The sequence below is a fragment of the Dreissena polymorpha genome, chromosome 2, assembly GCF_020536995.1.
Source record: "Dreissena polymorpha isolate Duluth1 chromosome 2, UMN_Dpol_1.0, whole genome shotgun sequence".
In the NCBI taxonomy this organism is placed as follows: Eukaryota; Metazoa; Mollusca; class Bivalvia; order Myida; family Dreissenidae; genus Dreissena; species Dreissena polymorpha.
Genome location: NC_068356.1, coordinates 56458025 through 56473977, shown reverse-complemented (window position 1 = coordinate 56473977; position 15953 = coordinate 56458025). Strand labels below are relative to the sequence as shown.

Below are 15953 nucleotides of genomic sequence, written 5' to 3'. Positions count from 1 at the left end.
GAACATTTGTTTAACAGCTTAAAAAATGAATGGAATTATCAGTAATATCATGTAATTAATGAATTATATATATCTGTATAAAAAATGAAACAGCTATGTCGGGTTGTTTTGTTTTCAATTTATTTATGGCAAGGCAGTTGGTTGAACATATTTCAATAGCGCCTTTGAACGTGTACTCTTGCATGAAAAGGACGTTATATAAATCCGGTATAATAAATTAATAATATTTCTAAAATAACACTGGGGTTTGTGGAATGAAGCCTTTTACTTTCCTTGTCATGTGTGTTTTACGCAGTATGTAAATCGCAGAAATAAAAGTGCCCACCTCAAAAACATATACAATCCATAAAACAAGCAATCCTTCTGTATTTGGCTTTTTATGTCATAGTATTCCTTCTGTTTAACTTTTTTACTACTTCTCGCAATACCCGTCATACATCGCAAACGTCTCACGCCCCTACAATAACACAGTGAAACGTCTCACGCCCTACAATAACACAGTTAAAATCACATAACGAGTTTTCTGTATATCAAACGTCTCACGCCCTACAATAACACAGTTAAAATCACATAACGAGTTTTCTATATATCAAACTTCTCACGCCCTACAATAACACAGTTAAAATCGCATAACGAGTTTTCTATATATCAAACGTCTCACGCCCTACAATAACACAGTTAAAATCACATAACGAGTTTTCTATATATCAAACGTGAATGAATTAGTGTTAGACTTTACCTTCTTTGCATTTATAAATGAAAATAAAATGTAAAAAAAGAAACACTTTTGCGAAAAAATTGACTTAACAGACATATTAAACGCCCTTAACATAGCTAGTAAACAACCACGCATGTTTTGCGCGTGTCCATGTTAAACAGTACTTTTAATACACCTGTGCAAACCTGTATTTGTCGAATCTATAACGATTTACTTTCCGTGTGTACTTGACGCGCTTGGGTGCTTCCGTGTGAATTTTGGTGAACTCATAATAGCTGTTAACCTCGACAGTGACGGTGTACATGTGTTTACGTAATATTGGTATTTTATTCAACGGATCGTTTATGTATTATACGGTTAAGGTAAGCCATGTTTCACCTTACGATTTTAGGTTTAAATTTTATTTATGTTGTGGACGTGACTGTGTTTTTTTAAATAAATAAATTAAATACATAAAAACGCGCTGTTTTAGCCCTTACAATACTTGAATTAACTTTGTTGTTATACACAATCGTATTTGTGTTGTTAGTTTTGTTGGCAATAGGAATTTCACTACCATAATGGGCACTAAAAAAATGAAACAGGTGTTCCGTATGCATTTTTCCCTATTCATTTTTTTCCAGATCGGAAATGGTCCCACTAAATGAAATACCCGATCAGTATGTTACTATGTGTTAAGGTACTCAAACAGTGTGAAAAACCTAACACATCAAACATAACCAAAATGTAGTTCCCAAATAAGATTAAGGTACACAACACACGTGATCACTTTAGACAGCTTCAGGACTGTAATATTTATTTGAATAAATCAAAGCCGTCGTCATGTGTTGATAAACGTTATGCAAATATACAAAAACATGTCCCTTTTTAATTTGCATCTGCATAATAGAAACCTTATTGTAGCTCGGGGTTCGTTATTTATTGCGATGATTGCCGGGCCATATATTATACATGTGAGCCTCGCTCTGGGAAAACAGGGCTTAATGCATGTGCGTAAATATTCGTCCAGAATAAGCCTGTGCAGTCCGATTTTTTGTTTAATGGAAGTTTCTTCTCAACTAAATCCAGTATAGGCGGAAAGGGTAGTCCATTGTAAGCTTTTTCAGACTGCACGGGCTAATCTGGGACGAATCTTTATGCACATGCATTAAGCCCAGTTTTCCCAGAGCGAGACTAATTATTCTTATTCATTGTCCGTATACTACCAGTACCGTAAACCACTTCACGCAAGATTGTGAACTCGCCATGACCTACAAGTTATCAGATAATTGAAACAAATTAGTATCACGAGTTTACGTTGACATAGTACGGTTAAGGGCACACCGTAATCGTGTTCATTTGATTTAGTTTCAACAGACACTATCTATTGTATTATGCAGTTTTGTTTAACCAATTATCTGCGTTGTGATTCTGGACTTATATTATAAGGTATTTCGGAAAACCTCAGCGACACTGTTGAAAGATAATAACACAGATTATAATCAACATTATACTAGCGCAATTTTAACAGCCATATATCAACATATGAAACAGTGTATAGCACATGTTATAAAAGAACATTTATACAACAACACTTAAATATTACATTGTGCTTTTTCTGTGGTAAAAAATACAAAATGTTTAATACTAATCAAATAAATTTTCACGCAGATGAATATGTATTTTTAAATTTAACTTTTAAATAGCAATCAATGGAACTCCATAAACTATTTCATGACGTTTTTATTTCGGTCTTATCTACTGTGTTAAAGCGGGTATATACGATTTTGTCAAATATTTATGAACTTATATAAACTGTGTACAAAACTTATTATATATATATTTCAATATAAATTAAAATAAAAGTTAAGAAGAACATATGTCGAAAAATGCGAAATAAGCCAGATATTTAATTCTGAAATTGAAAACGGCTGTACAGCCGAATTCGCCAGCATGTATACCATACATGTACGATGTGCATCTAAACTTAGTTTAACGGTTTATTTGAATTCCTGCAACAATATCTATTCATACGACACACGAACACTATCTCCGATCCTAATACAAAGACGAATGCTTCGGTTATTGTAGGAAAATATGTACGTCACTATCGGCTCGGGGCGCTAATTTGTCTTTGCTGCATTTTATGAAATTCGGCTTTAATGTATAATTTTTCTTGCCTATTTTGTGTTATTGTAACATATTTTATCAATATATTACAATTAAACACATATAAAAAATCGTATATACCCGCTTTAACTACTGAACACCATAGACATATAATTATCAAAACTTGAATCACCTCCTATCAACGGCCAATGCAAAGTATGTTTTTTTATACATTTTATGGCTAGCCAAGCTTCACTTTTACTGAAGAATAAATAAAAAAGTGAACGTGTGTCTAAAAAGATATCAGCCAATGGCCTTTTGCAGATTATAAATGAATGTATACATTCAAAAAGGTTCTTCACAAAGCAATTTGGTGTACTTATGTTGAACGTGACGAAAATCTTTAAGATGCTTTGTATTAAAGATTTTAGTACAAAACCAAATATTGTCCGTCTATAAACGACAGCAAAACGACGCAAAACAATATTTTGTACAGATTTATTTTGACACGATTTATAAATTGAAATCGTCGTCATTATTTGACTTAAAATAATACGGACGTTTAATAGAAAGATAAAAGAGTATGTAACTGAATTAGTGAATTTAGTTTCATCAATTGTTGCATTAACTTTGTTGTATTAATTGAACTGCAACCAATCGAATGGTCATTACTAATGCAGAGCTGATATCATTTGCAGGGCCAGTGTGACGCACTATTAAAGAGTCTTTCGTTGGCCCATGGACATCATGGAACAAAATGTCTCCACCACGAACGGTATAATCACTTTCAATATGATGGCAGCAATGTGTCATAACAACAGAGGCATTGGCTACCAGGGTGATCTGCCATGGCCAAAATTGAAGTAAGTATACGAATAGTTTTGGGAAAAAATGGGCTGCATGCATTTGCAAAAAGTGTCGTCCGATTTTAGCCTGTGTACACATTCCGCTTTTACGGACCTCTCGGTATAAAGGAGATATCTGCTAAACGAAAACCCGGTTTAGGCGGAAAGTTTAGTCCCTTGTTAATTTTGACGTGACTTCACGCACATGCATTAAGTCAATTTTTCTCAGAACGAAGTTTGATTTGTCTCAAAAATTAAAAAAAATATATGCGTAGACATAAACTTATGTACAAAGAACTTAACAATCCGTCAACAATAAGCAATAAAATATCGATTTGTAAATAGTTATCTTCACCCTGTCTGCTTACGACATTTTAAATTGCTGTCCATATACAACGTTGCTGTTTGACTATTGAATACAGGAACAAAATCAACCTCGCTTTAGTAAAACTTGGCTAAATGCATGTGCGTAAATTGTCATCCCACTTTAGCCTCTACAGTCCGCATTGGCTAATTAGATACGACACTTTTTGCGGATATGTAATTTACCCGTAAGGATATCGCTTCTATCCGAAAATCCAGCTTTTTTCAGAAAGGGGGATGACAATCTACACTTATACCGGCATATATGGGATTACACTTTGCGCACACGCATTAAGACCAGTTTTCCCAAAACAAAGCTCATTTTTCTGTACCTACTATGCTTGCAAGTTTATGTCTGTTTACAGGGCCGATTTTGAGTATTATTTAAAGACCACATCCACACACAATAAAGGTAATCTTGTAAACATGAGACTCGGTCTGTAAAAACGAGTATTATTGCATTTTCGTTTAAATGTCGCCACACATTAGCCATGCAGTCCGCGATGAGGAAAGACACTTTCCACCTAAACTGATTTTCGCTAGGAATAGACTTTTAACCGAAAGTAGAATATCAGCGGGAAGTTTGCGGACTTTACAGGCTAACACTGTACGCAAATGTAAAAAGCTCCATTTTCCAAGAACACGGCCCATATAGCACAGCGGCTAAATTGATTGATTTAAAGTGTTCCAGCCTAAGTTTTCCCGTTTTCCAAGATTAAGTTAACCCTAAACACATTTTTAGTTATTGAGAAGAACGTTTAATGGATTACACAAGATTACTATCGTTAATGTTTGTCATTCAAATAAAGACATGAATTATGTTGATAGTCCCTTCATGTTCTTTATATCCATTTACAGTTGTTGTATTTTAATCCAGACTCCAGTTTGATGATTGTACATGTACATGGCCGTAAGAGCTGGGCGGGATGTACGGACTTTCAGGCGAGCTAAGGAGGCGTATATCACATCCTCTGTAGTCAGTCACGTGACCCAAGGTGCGTCTACCTCATGTTCTGCAGCCGATGCTATTTCAATTGTCATTATTGAATGTCGTCAGCATCCGTAAACCGTGCACTTAGCAACACATGTGTATGGCATGCGAAAAATGAAAATATGTAAACAAGGTTGAAAGTCACTAAAATACACTTGGAAATAAAACCCGACTTCAAATCATCATTATTTACAACCAAAGCCAATACACATTAATCATTATTTGTTTTAATAACATTTTAAGTTCACAACGGCTAAGAAACAATAGAGCAGCATCATTATCACTTTTTAGGCACGAAGCAATAAAACAAGTACAAGTACAGTATCAGCTAAATAATACTGCACGTTTTCTTTGTAAAAAGGTGTCTGATAAAGTAACAAATTATCAAATGTATTGTCATATCGCAATTCCGCATGTGCATTTCCGCTTGTAGTATCAAGACACACCCGAATCTTCTGACGGTGGCCGAAAGTGTACCTGAGGCTCTCGAGTACATCGCAGATCTGGACCGGAAGGGGACAGTAGACAGCGTCTGGATAATGGGTGGTGCAGGCATATACCAGGTATAATAATTGTATAACTTATTGTTTCTGAAATAAACCTAATACCAAAATAAAAATGTGATAATCTGATAGTTATAAAGCCTAATATTCGAGGCAAAATATCTCTTTCAGAACAAACATGGACATAATGCAAGTGCGTATAGTGCCTGATGTGTTTTCCCCAGCTAACTTTGGAGTACTAATTTCTGACTACACCTTCCTATTGTTTTGTATTTTTTATTTAAAGGAAGTATATTCTTAGCGAAAATCCAATGTATACATACAGTAACGTCCCTAATTAGCCTGTCCGGACTACGCAAATCTGACACGACACTTCACGCACTAGCCTGTACGGACTACGCAAATCTGACACGACACTTCACGCACTAGCCTGTACGGACTACGCAAATCTGATACGACACTTCATGCACATCTGACACGACACTTCATGCACATCTGACACGACACTTCATGCACATCTGACACGACACTTCACATTAGCCTGTACGGACTACGCAAACTTGACACGACACTTCATGCACATCTGATACGACACTTCATGCACATCTGATACGACACTTCATGCACATCTGATACGACAATTCATGCACATCTGATACGACACTTCATGCACATCTGATTCACTTAATGCACATCTGATACGACACTTCACGCACATCTGACACGACACTTCATGCACATTTGATACGACACTTCATGCACATCTGACACGACACTTCATGCACATCGGACACGACACTTCATGCACATCTGACACGACACTTCATGCACATCTGACACGACACTTCATGCAGATCTGATACGACACTTCATGCAAATCTGATACGACACTTCATGCACATCTGACACGACATTTCATGCAAATCTTATACGACACTTCATGCACATCTGATACGACACTTCATTCACATCTGACACGACACTTCACGCAAACCTGACACGACACTTCATGCACATCTGATACGACACTTCATGCACATCTGATACGACACTTCATGCACATCTGATACGACACTTCATGCACATCTGACACGACACTTCATGCAAATCTGATACGACACTTCATGCACATCTGATACTTCACTTCATGCACATCTGATACGACACTTCATGAACATCTGATACGACACTTCATGCACATCTGATACGACACTTCATGCACATCTGATACGACACTTCATGCACATCTGACACGACACTTCATGCAAATCTGATACGACACTTCATGCACATTTGATACGACACTTCATGCACATCTGATACGACACTTCATGCACAAATGATACGACACTTCATGCACATCTGATACGACACTTCATGCACATCTGATACGACACTTCATGCAAATCTGATACGACACTGCATGCACATCTGATACGACACTTCATGCAAATCTGATACGACACTTGATGCACATCTGATACGACACTTCATTCACATCCTATACGACACTTCACGCACATATGATACGACACTTCATGCACATCTGCTACGACACTTCACGTACATCTGATACGACACTTCATGCACATCTGATACGACACTTCATGCACATCTGACACGACACTTCATGCACATCTGATACGACACTTCATGCATATCTGATAATACACTCCATGCACATCTGACACGACACTTCATGCATATCTGATACGACACTTCATGCACATCTGATACGACACTATATGCACATCTGATGCGAAACTTCATGCACATCTGATACGACACTTCATGCACATCTGACACGACACTTCATGCACATCTGACACGACACTTCATGCACATCTGATACGACACTTCATGCACATCTGACACGACACTTCATGCACATCTGACACGACACTTCATGCACATCTTTTACGACACTTCATGCACATCTGACACGACACTTCATGCACATCTGATACGACACTTCATGCACATCTGATACGACACTGCATGCACATGGTTTAGGTCCGCTTTCCCAGAAGCAAGGCTAAAGTGAATTGAGACCATTCGACCACGTGATAAAGTGATATTAACGGCCACCGGAAAAACTTTGCGAAACCGAAATTTCGCAAACTTAAGTACCCTTTTTCTTAAAGATTTGCTACTTTGAGACATAGTATGCGATAAAAGTCTTATCGTTGATTAATAATTGGTTATTTTCACTCAAAAAACGCGTTTTCTTCACTATGAAATTTATAAGCAAAGTTGGGGTTCCCATGGGATTTTTGCATTTTCCCATGGGATTTTCGATTTTCCCATGGGATTTTTTCTCCCATGGGATTTTTTTTCTCCCATAATTTGCAAATGGGAGAAAAATCCCATGGGATTTTGAACATTTTAAAAAACGTGTTTTATTTGCGTTTGCAAGTATTTTAACGTTATTTAAGGACTGTATATTGGTTTTATGCCAATTATATATAAAAATATTTAGTAATAAAAAAATCCCATTTTAAAATGGGAGAAAAAAATCCCATGGGATTTTTTTCTTATTTTGAGAGATTTATTCATGAAACTTTCAGAAACATCATATTTTATGAAATGATGAACAACTACGATATTTTAATGCGTTTAGTCGTGTTTAAAAAAAACAAAAAATCCCATGGGATTTTTAAAACCCATGGGATTTTTAAATCCCATGGGATTTTTAAATCCCATGGGATTTTTTCTCCCATGGGATTTTTTCTCCCATGGGATTTTTTTCCAATGGGATTTTTCAGTTTCGTAAGCCGAATAAGTTTCTTAATGCGAAAAACAACAATAAAGGAAATAATAATTATAATTTTGAATAATAAATTGAATAATATAAATAACATGAATATTTTTAAAATGAGTTACAATTAAAGGTTTATGCTAGTAGAACTTATCATTTCTTGTTCGAGCAGATGGTTGAGTCCAATTGGTGAGTATGCCAGCTTAGAACCAGTATGAATGCATCGCAGACAGACAACGCTGTCATACTGTACACACCGCGGAGTAACAATCTTTATTGCATTTCATTTTGCAACAGAAAATGAACTCCGTAGTATAATTGATCTTATATATGCCCTCTGCTTTTGAAAGCGTGCAACACATTAACATAACAATAAGTCCATGCCAAAAACTATGTGCAAATTCCATTCAAAGCTATATACACATTATAAAGGTCAGATGACCCGCGTCATGCGAAAATGGGTCTTATGTCATATGCGGCCGAAGTTGGTCCATCCTAGCTTGTCCAACCGCGCAGTCTGGTCAGGTACTACGCTGACTGATATATAAAGTCAAGCCATGATTCGTGGTCTCATATCCAAACTCGGTAGCTCCTGTGCGAAACTTTCACCGGAAACGACGGCACCGAGACGGGCGCTCGAACTTTGCGGATGCGCGTTATATGTTATATATAATAGCGCGATGTGTTTTTTCTTGCCTCAAATTAGTAAGCCCAATCAGCGTTTTATTGTGTTCTTTGCTTCTACTATTAACAAGAACTTCAACTGATACGAACATGAATTTTATTTTAATATGTTTATTTAATGCTCGGAAAACTCATTGTATATTTAGACTACTACTTATAAAACAAAGTCGGGTTTTCAAAATCTGTTTTCGGCATAAAAATTGTTATTCCAAACCAGATTTTACGCACTTTACTGTACAAAATACCGTTAGGGCCACCGTGGTTACTCATTAAAATCCAGAGGGCGAGAATGCGAGAACGCGAAAGTACGATGACGACAGTGCGACAATACGATGGCGACAATGCGTTCGTACGATTGCGAAAACGCGCTAGTACGATGACGACAATGCGACAGTGCGACAATACAATGGCGGCAGTGCGATAGTACGGGGGCGACAATGCGATAGTCATATCGTACTGTCGCCGTGGTATCATCGCAATGTCGCCATCGTTCTATCGCATTGTCGCCATCGTATTGTCGCACTGTCGCCATCGCATTTTCGAATTGCCGCCATCATACTATCGCGTTATCGCATTGGCACCATCGTACTATCGCACTGTCGGCTATCGCCATCGTATTGTCGCACTGTCGTCATCGTATTTTCGCACTGTCGTCATCGTATTATCGCACTATCGAACTGTAGTATTGTCGCCATCGTACTATCTCACTGTCGCCATCGTATTGTCGCACTGTCGTCATCGCACTGTCTGATTGTCGTCATCGTATTATCGCGTTCTCGCATTGTCGCCATCGTACTATCGCATTGTCGCCATCGTATTGTCACCCTGTCATCATCGTATTGTCACATTGTCGCCATCGTACTATCGCGTTCTCGCGTTCTCGCCCTCTGGATTTTAATGTGTAACCACGATGGCACTAACGGTATTCCGTAATACTGCTAAAGCACAGTATGATTAGGTCACTCCCAATGCTCAAATCTCTATGTCTATTTTAGTAACAACACATGTCTATGGAAGGATATATAGGTAAAAGTTACATCATTCGTGGTGAATATTTACATTATGACTGATGCTTATTCTAATTTGCTTGATGACAATTCCAACATGCTTGTTGTCTATTCGTTTATACTTGATGATTGCTGCAACATTACATCATTCATGAATAATATTTACATTATGCGTGATGTTTATTCTAACATGCTTCATGACAGTTCCAACATGCTTGTTCTCTAACGGTTATACTTGATGATTGTTTCAACATGCTTGGTGACTATCCAATGTTTGTGTGTTCATTATTCCTGAAACCAGTCATAATCGGTTTTGCCACTAAGCGTCATTAACAACGGCAGTTAGCAACAGGCAGTAAGCAGAATGCAAGTTACTAAATTATGACATCAGGTGGCGCGCGTTTATTTTCCGTATGTTGAATAAATTACTTTTCGGAAAAAAAAGCGAAAACATCCGAATCATTTTGACTAGTAAACTGAATAAGCTGAATTAGTTCCCTTCGTTATATAATCTCCATTAAACTAAATACGTTCATTATTGTCATGACGACCAGTAAGTTTACACAATGAATTGACTGCCGTGAATGTTTTTGATATTTGTAAGATGCAATTGGCACTCAAGAAATTATACATGTATTTTATTCAGAACATAACGGGGCTGATGTGTTGGAATTGTGGCCCTTCCCTAGTCCAAATAATTACAGTAGACGTAATCTACCGATGTGCATTGCATATCGACCTCATATTTATAAAGTAGCCCAAACCCCCATTGCCACAGACCTGTGCGTGAAACTTTCAGATTTCTCTAGTCTGTTAACCATGCTATAATTACAATTTCTATAAACACATATTTATCATTTTATGACTATAATGTCTGTGGTATACAGAGAAACCTGAAAGTTACAAGTACTCGTGTCTAGTACTGTACAACTATTGTACTCCTCGTTGAGAAAACAACTACTTCATCTACATGTATTAAAATATCATAAAACATAATTTTCAATCAAATTGGAAAAAATCAATAAATAAATGTCATATAAACAGGTTTGTCATGAACGTTGACGTCGCTCTTGGTTACCAGAAAAATTCCCACGCACGGATTTCAACCGTCATTGTTTACAATCAATTAAGTGCATAAGTACTTGAATTTGTATAGTGTTTTTTAAAAGTGTCCAGCTACAGGTGGTTAGCGTGTGGCTATAATACTAGTTAGTGAAAACATATTTTGGAATGATAAGTAATCATATTATAACGAAAAATCAACTTTTCTTAAAAAAAATAAGTTAAATATATATTCAACAAGGTATCCAACTCGAAATCATCCGAAAACGGGATGCATCGTTTTAAACAGCCATTACTTCATCAATTTTGCAGCGATTTTCACGATCTTGGTCTTATTCAACGCAGAAATAAATTTCCTTTCTGGAAATGTATATGTCTTGCAATATTTTTACAAATACTGGGTCAACTTTTAAAAAATAACACGATACACAACTCGCGTGACCCAGCTGTGATCGATCAGACAGTATTCATGACTGAAATCTTCACGGGGAAATGGGCATTTTCCCTGCAAAGTTCACGAACCTCGATACCATAATTCAATAAAACGTATGAAAAAAACATTCTTACCGTGCTTGCCGTAGAATTATGCATCAAAACTAACTGTCCAGCGCATTTTCAAACCTTTGTTTACATACATTTCAACCAACTGACATTTTAAACACAAGAGTGATTTCATTGCTCCAATGCGGAGTTGTGTCTTTACAACTGGAGATTTCATTCATAAATACGGTCTGATCGATAACAACTGGGTCAAGCGAATTATGTATAGCTTTATTTCTTAAAATTTGACCTAGCATGTGTAGAAATATAACAATATATATACATTTCCTAAAAGGAAATTCATTTCTGCGTTTAATAAGACCGGGTCATGAAAATCGCTGCAAAATTAATTTAGTAATGGCTGCTCAGAACGATGCACCCCGTTTTCGGATGATTTCGAGTTGGATACCTTGTTATATATAAAACGGTAGTGATTTTTTATATATAGAAAATTAGATTTTTCGTTTTAATATGATTATTTATCATTCAAAAAGATGTTTTCACTAATTATTATCATAGCCACACGCTAACCACCTGTGTGTCCAGCACGTGTGCCGGGAGAACAGGGCTTAATGTATTTTTTGTTAAGCTCTATAATATTTATATCCAATCTGTATGAAAAAATGTCGGTGAACATTATTCCGGTGTTAATTTTTGAAAATATTGAGGCATTCGTTAATTATGGATCTAAAACGGAACATTAATCCGCAAAAAAAACACCGGGCATATTGCATATTAGATCGGACACATGAAATTATTTCGAAAGAAAGCAATAAGAGTTTCAATTCTACATGAGTAAGTCTCGCTGTGCACGATTACGCTCTTACTGCTCGTATATATTTGACTCTTGGCAAATACCTAGTGTTTTATTTTGCTTAATCTAAATTGTGTCATGCATCTATATGTACTTAAAGCAGCATGACCAACAGCTCTTTCATATGTGAAAGAGATTGACACGAAATACCTACCCATCTATAATAAAGTTTATATGTGCACTTCAATATTATAGTTTTAAAGCATTTTATGTGGTGCAATATAAAAGTACTCTAGTAAATTTGATATTATGTAATCGATTTCCTCTCAACATACATGCAAAGTTCCAGATAACTTTTTCAGCAAAATCTTGGTTTACACTCTATAATAATCCAGCCTTAAAGTCTATTATTAATTCTTTTTTTTTCAGGTAAATATAATTTTTGGCACATCCGCATTTAGGTTTATAGTCTAAGAAGAGCTCCAGATAAGACGCTTAAAGTCGTAAAAAATTGAATTAAATTTAGTAAAAAAGTAGACTTAAATTCTGTGCGTACGGTTACACATTGGAAAAAATAAAATAAGAATTCAAAATGTGTGATCATGCGTAAGACTCAATATCAATGCATATAATGTAAACATTTTACGACTTTAAGCGTCTTATCTGGAGCCCTGCATACAGGCATTAGTAGCATATATTGAAATATATCCATAGACTTTCTTTGGTTATTGAAGGTAAATTACTGTACAAAAATTATGGTTAGTCATTAACCAAAAAAAAGTTAAGTCTACAAACACGCGGTTAATTTCGGTTCAGTAGCAAATATCTTACAAAGGTGCGCAACTTCTCCTATAACATAAAATTTCCGTTATACGCCGTAAATTTCCGTAGTCCTCCGTAGCATTTCGGAATGACTGTCAATTGACATCATTGTATCATGCATGATAGTATGTTGCTTTGTGCTTGGGTGAAACTCACATCTTACCATCGCGTTAATTTATTAAACGCATTAATATTTGATTTCATTATGCACTGCGCCTATTGCACAAGTCTCTCTGCACAAACCAACATACACATATGCAGCATGCAATTAACGAACAAGAATGTTGCATCTGTACACATGCATGATACCATTAAGCAGAATGTAAATAGACATTGGACATCAGGCAAGATGTAAGTGTCATCAAGCATGAAAAGGTGTCTACATACTAATTGAAAGTACCATCAAGAATCATGACACAGTCACAAAGAAGGATGTAATTTTTACCTAAATACCCTTCCATATTTGTCGGCACTGTGTGTTTGCTTAATTTCACTGAAGAACGTCTACTGGTAAATCTTACAAAAAAAGTGATAAATAAGACTGAGTAGCAATTTTTTCGGCGTTGCTGTTTAACGTCAAATTTGGCCTTTCAACGAACTTCTTAAAAGCCCATTGAATTTTAAAGAAGAAGTTTCCCGCTTGTAGGTCCGAATGAATTAAATCAAATTTTGCAATTGGCAATTTGATAGAAATCCCCATAAAACATTGCACATAGCTTTCTGAAATAAACAGGCCACATTGAACGCATTCACGATATCCAACAGCTCTCTTTGCAAAGACCTATCTAGTGTTTCTTGGCCGTGTAAGATCTATAATTAGAACATCGTCACCTAAACATCTACTAATAGAAGAGCATATTTTGGGGAAACAAATTCAATAAGAGTATAAAACGTCCACGATCAATAATGTGTAGTTTGTTAAAGATATCACGGCAGTAAAAACATAGCACTTTAAAGAGACCACAATCTGGTACATTTGGTCAATTGTTGCGTCCGTGGCGGACAATACATTTTTAAAAAGAAAGCGTACAAAAAAGCAAACACAAAGTTCTTCGTAAGCTTGTTTTAATCTTAAAAACACATAATCGACAGTCATTCCAGTCAAATACAATACTATCAGTCAGCACTCTAGAGATCAAAATTGCGGATATAAATATTTAATTCAGGGATATCAAGTGTATCAAGTTCGAATTCCGGAAAAAATAGCCGGTAGTCTGGGGCATTAGGTCCCTTACAGGGATAATAGGTAAATCCCCGCCCGAGCCGTAGCTAACTGATTTATTGTAGTCTTTCTAGTTGCAATTTCTGGTGAGTACAATGCGGAATATTACGGATATTTGCAACATGTCGAAGATTTTCGGAAAGTAGCGAAGAGGTTTTCGTCAGTTAATATTCATGTCCGTGCCGGCCGCTAACTTATCAGAATCAATAAAAAGAACCAGGAAAAATCGGTACCGATCGCAAATTTCCGGAATTCCGATAAAGCTTCAACATAATTTGTTCTCAAATGATCGCGTACTCGAACGAATCTGTCCCTACGCCTCCAACTCCCTTTAAATCTCATCGGACGTACATTGATCTCAAAATCTATCCTTGACGACTCAAATCATATTTCCTGAATAGTTTGGCCTATTGACGTCCCTGTAATTATAACAATGGTCTTTTGGATAAACACCGCTAAGTTGTTGCAATATAATAACCGTTAAAAATAGTTACCGGTTTTCATTTAATAAAATGATTAAGTCATATTCGAGATTTCAGCGATTGCCAATATTTTGCTTTTGTTTCTCATAAGCATATGGTGCTTGGTATCTGCTATTGACTCCTATGTAGATTGCAAATATTACATAACCCTTACAGCGGCCGAGCGCAGATATCTGCATTTGGCCGCTAAAAAGAAAAATCTTTGCGCATTAATTAAATTCAAATCTCATTATCATAATCAAAATCATCATCATCGTCGTCGTCGTCATTACTACCACCACCACCATCATCATCATCAATATCATCATCATCTTCTTCTTCTTCTTCTTCTTCCTCCTCCTCCTCATCATCATCATTAACAACAACAGCAACACCAACTTAACATCATCATCAAACAACAATAAACATCGGTAGCATACAATGTGCTTCATCAACCATACATAATTATATGCGTTAAAACACCATAATAGAACAGCATGAATGAAGCTGTCTATTTTTTTTTTTCGTTAATTGAAGGACTAGTTGAAATCTTCTATAAAAGCCCTCCCACCCCCCCCCCCAAAATAAAAAAAAATAAAACATAATAATAATAACCCTAGCAAACAACAATAAACATAGGTTAGTTAGTATACACTGTGCTTTAGCAACCATGCATAATGAATGTTTATGACTTCTGACCGTTGTGATCAAATTTAAAAAAAGCAAGATGGTATGTATGCGGCACACAACACATAGATAATTATAGTTTTATACCTTAAACGTAGTTCATCAAAATAAAGATAAGTTATTATCTATGTAATACTTAAATTAGGTTTATAACGTATGCATATTTGTCTAAAACTTGTGAAATGTGATTCGTAAGCCGACGACAACATTATCATTCGGACCCTTCTCCCCACCTAACAATCGAGATTAAACACCTGTGGAGATCCCGATCTTATCAATGAATAAACCGGTTCAATGATGTCAAGTCAAATAAAACATACTATTACTATCCAAATAAATATCTATCAAAAAATGTAAATTGATATACCTACTTAACTAAAACTAAACTAAAACGATTAGCAAGAAAAATATATAAAGAAGAAGCAGGCAAAGTAGACAAATTAATTGG

The 15953-nt window shown here is 36.1% G+C and overlaps 1 long non-coding RNA gene across 2 annotated transcripts; it reads left to right on the top strand.

Annotated features, from left to right (window-relative positions):
* Positions 1-734: 734 nt before the first annotated feature.
* On the top strand, positions 735-4971 carry LOC127870307 (uncharacterized). 2 transcript variants are annotated; one of them, XR_008044749.1, is made up of 4 exons: positions 735-1080; positions 3505-3669; positions 4380-4426; positions 4892-4971. It is a non-coding gene; the product is annotated as an uncharacterized LOC127870307 (long non-coding RNA). The 2 variants fall into 2 exon arrangements; XR_008044750.1 differs by lacking the exon at positions 735-1080 and adding an exon at positions 1933-2146.
* The last annotated feature ends 10982 nt before the right edge of the window (positions 4972-15953 follow it).